Here is a 4,463-nt window from a genome sequence, read left to right on the forward strand (position 1 = left end):
ACAGGTGATCAAACTTGTGTGTGGTCTCGTGTTGTCGTGATGGAACACAACTCCTTTACAATTAACAAGCTCTGTCCATTTCTGGATGATGGATTCATTCAAACGGTCCAATTGTCAACTGTACACATTTGAATTGATTGTTTGGTTCCTTGGTAGGAGCTCAAAAAACATGACACCTTTAAAATCCCACCACACCAAGAGCATAACCTTCCTCTGATGAATGTCTGCTTTCGATGTTTCAGGCGAATCATCACGTTGGGACCAAGACTGTTTGTGCACCACATTGTTGTTGTAAACAATCCACTTCTCATCACCAGTTATCAGTCGCTTCAAAAAAGGGTCGTTTTCCTCACGTTTAATGAGCACATTACAGATGTTTATATGCCCCGTCAAGTGAACTTCTTTGAGTTCATGCGGAACCCAAATATCGAGCTTGTTTATGTATCCCAGCCTCTTCAGGTGGTCGTGAATGCTTGAATGATGGATGTTCAATGTTTCTGCAACCTCTCGTGTCATGTAATGTGGGTTTGACTCGATCAATGCCTTTATTTTGTCGTCATCAACCTCAGTGGGCCTCCCTGATGAGGAGCGTCATTGAGATCAAAATCACCAGCACGGTATTTCATGAACCACTGTTGGAACTGACGTTCTTGTAGAGCATTGTCACTGTAAACTTTATGCAACTTTTCACAAGCTTAACGCGCTTTCTTCCCTTTACGGAAGTAAAACAGTAAAATATGGCAAAAATGCACAGTTTGGTCTTCCATCTTCAACTTGTTGTAAAATCTCCAAAACTCAACCAAATGGCTCAATTTTTTTTAGAATGAAGCTAGAACTGTCAGCTGTCAAATGACATAGCTGTAACATAGATGCGAATGACTGTAGTACTTCCAAAAATGAACTAGTGCCATCTGTCGCAAACATGCATCATGACTTTTCCAACAACCCAGTATATGACTTCAACTGTCCAGGGCTCTATTGTTCAGGCTTCCATCCCAAGACATTTATTTACCATGGAGCAGAAAACTCAGAATTACCGGGCATTGTGTATAGCACCAAATCAGTAAGGAGAATCAGTGATCGACCGAAGTTTTCAATCTATGACTATGATTGAGTGACTGTAGCACAAAAATGTAAGCCAGAAAAACCCAGTATCACCGGGGGTAGGGGCGGGGGGATTCAGAATAAAGGTGAATGCTAATCTACCAGGAGATAAGAGAAAAGCAAAAAGTGGGCTCATAATAATAAGAGATAAAACTGGAACCAGATTACTCACTAAAGGACACATGACAAGATGTCATACACTTGGTGAAGAGAGGCTCATAGGAAACCTCACAAGATCGGGACAAGTTGATATAAAAAATAGGGGGAAAAAATCAACTTTTTTGATAAAGCGTTGTCTAAAATGGAGCTGCTAGTACATGGGACTGGCCACTTGTACATGCAGGCTTCAAAAAGAACACCTAAATGCAGGGACAGAGATCTTTGTTGTCACAAATGCTTAAACCAATATAGTGTGACATGCAAATTAAAAGCACATTGAGATACCCTTATCCACCCACTAAAGTAACTAAAATTTAAAAATTAACTATACTAGGCTCTGGCAAAGATGCGAGAGCAACTGGAACTCTCATATGTTTCTGGTGGGAATAAAAAATGACACAGTCACTTTGGAAAATAGCCTGGCAGGTTGAATGTGCACGTATCATAAACCCAGCATCCTACTCTTAGGTGTTTACCTGAGAGAAATGAAAACATATGTCCACACAAAGGCCTATATGCAAATTTTTAGTCATAATAGCCCCAACCTGCAAACCACTCATGCTCATTAACTGACGCAGAAATGAATAAATTTTAGCACATCTATGCCATATGATACTAGTTAACAATAAAAAGGAACAAACCACTGACACCAAACAACATGAGTGAATCTTAAAAGCATTATACTAAGGTGAAAGAAGTCAAGTACTAGAAAATATAACCTCAAACTACCTGCTGCTCAAATTTAACAAAAGCTCCATTATTAGAAATTATATTTATATTTGAATTCATTCATTCATTCTACCACTTCACTATATCAGTGATGGGCAAACAATTTGGCCCAAGGGCAAATTCCAGAAAATAAGAACAAAAATATTTGCAGGCTACAATTTAGTTTATAAATTACATACATTTTTTTTTTTTGTATCAGGAGGTACAGTATTGGCAACTGGGCTTGAGCATTTGTTTAATATTTCTTTAGTAAAGTGTTTCAGGTTATTTCCCAAAGGTTCTGAAATGACAGAGGAACAAACAATACAGTAGCTGGTTTTAACTTTTGCCCTCAAATAGATGTTGTTGTTGAGTAAAGCGTTTGTGAAGCTCATCACTGTCATAGATAACCCAGCCTTTATCTCTGTGTCACATCCAAGTCAGCTCCCACAGCCCACTCCTCTACACTCTGTCTAAGTAAGCCCGTGGTTAACCAGACTGTCTATATCCTCTTGACTCGTTGATGGCTCACCATAGTGATGCTTACCACAAAAATGTATAACCCTGTCTCTCAGATCCAGAGAGAAAAAAAGCAGAAAAAAATTGCGTGTCCTTTTCATTGCAATGAAGAAGAAATTCTCATGTTGAATAATAATATGGGTGAATTTAGCACAGGCAGAAAGAGAGCAACTCCAATGCCATTCTCTTTGGAGACTCCCCCTTCCTTTTAAGTCCCTTTGTCTGCCCCTGGTATCAGTTGCAAGATCAGGACTAAAGGAAAATTAAACAGAACAAACTTTTCTCTAATTCTAAAAAAAGTGAAATGAATTGTGGTCATTTATGGCTCAACATGAAATGCTCCTGAGTTGTTACTGTAGTTGTAATTTTTCTAAATTTTTTCAAACCCTGACAGATCAGCCAGAACAAATAGATCCTAAATGAGAGAGAGAGAGAGAGAGAGAGAGAGAGAGAGAGAGAGAGAGAGAAAGGAGAAGGAAAAGGAGGAAGAGAAAAGGAAAAAGTTTCTTTGAAGAAACTGCTACTCAACATACATGATATTTCTAAATGCTCATTTTGAATTACTCCTGCTGATATTCAGATGTGACTAAAAGAATCAATGAGCTTAATCACCCATTTTTATCTCAGAAGCACATATTAGAAAACTGGGTGCATCCGTCATAAGCATAAGCATGATGGCTGGGCCACAACGTCCTTCCACTCTCTCATCCCTGTTCTGATCAGCAGTAATTGAATATAAAGGGCAAATCTCACAGATACTTATCATACCTCATCTTACAGAGTGATTTTTAATGGTCAAGTGCATACGATTATATATGGTTTTCATAGCATGTAAATGTAACCAAAAGTAAGGCCTACATAATGTTAACTTAAAATAGAAAACTATGTAAAGCTGAGGTAAATACTATTAATAAGACATTTTAAATTAATCTATATCTCCCAGTGACTCGCAAAGAGGCCATGATTCCTGGGTGTCCTCCCACTTGAACAAGTTTGGGAACATCTGCCCCAGCAATCCCTATGTCTATGTCCCAAAGTTTTTCATTTTCTTGAGACATCGACTTAACCCTCGTTCTCCTCCTGCTCCCCAGAAGACTTTCCTGAACCAAAGGCCTCCAACATCCACACTCTGCCTCAGTTACAAGCTTTCTTTCTGCCTCAAGTATAGCTATAAATAGAGACCGAGATCATATATACACATATAGTTGCATTTATTACATTGTATTGGAATTATTTTGTAACAGTGAAATGCTCTCTCTCTCTCTCTCTCTCTCTCGCTCTCTCTCTCTCTCTCTCTCTCTCTCTCTCTCTCTCTCTCTCTGTCTCCCTGACTCAGGCTGAGAGCTCCTGCTATGAATATGTTAGTTAACTACAGGGATTCTCCTTGAAGCTTGATATTTTGCAAAACTAGCCCTTGTCAGAAGGGGCCTCTCCTGAGGAGGTGGAAAGTGTGCACAGAACAATGACTGCTTATCAAAAACTTACTTTACAAAAGCCTCAGGACTTGACTCAGATGGGGGGGGGGGTCAAGAGGCCAACCCTGAAGTAGACTTAGAAATGTCTCATGCTCCCTTAGATCCCATCTCTTGCCCTGCCCCTCTGCCCTTGCCTTGTCATAAGAGGCACTTGAACTTGAGGCTCTCTTAAGATGGATTTGAGGAAATATGGACAGCTTTCATCTTCTCAGTTGACATCTTCTCAATCAATAAGCTTTCCTTACTCCAAATTCTGGTCTATTGAATATTGCCCTTATGACGTGTCAGACACATGAACCTTGTGATGGTTACAATTTGCTATAGCCAGGTAAAACGAAAGTTCTGTTTAAAACCATACCCCCACCTAACTGCTTTTGCCCTAAGGGAGTGACATCTCTTCCCAGAGTAGAAGTGTTTGCAAAGTATTTTGAAAGGCAGCATTTGGTGCATAAGTTATGGCCACCAGGACCTATTTTAACAGACAATAGAGAAATAAAG

Source organism: Hipposideros armiger, unplaced genomic scaffold (genome assembly GCF_001890085.2).
Source record: "Hipposideros armiger isolate ML-2016 unplaced genomic scaffold, ASM189008v1 scaffold_288, whole genome shotgun sequence".
Classification (NCBI taxonomy): domain Eukaryota; kingdom Metazoa; phylum Chordata; class Mammalia; order Chiroptera; family Hipposideridae; genus Hipposideros; species Hipposideros armiger.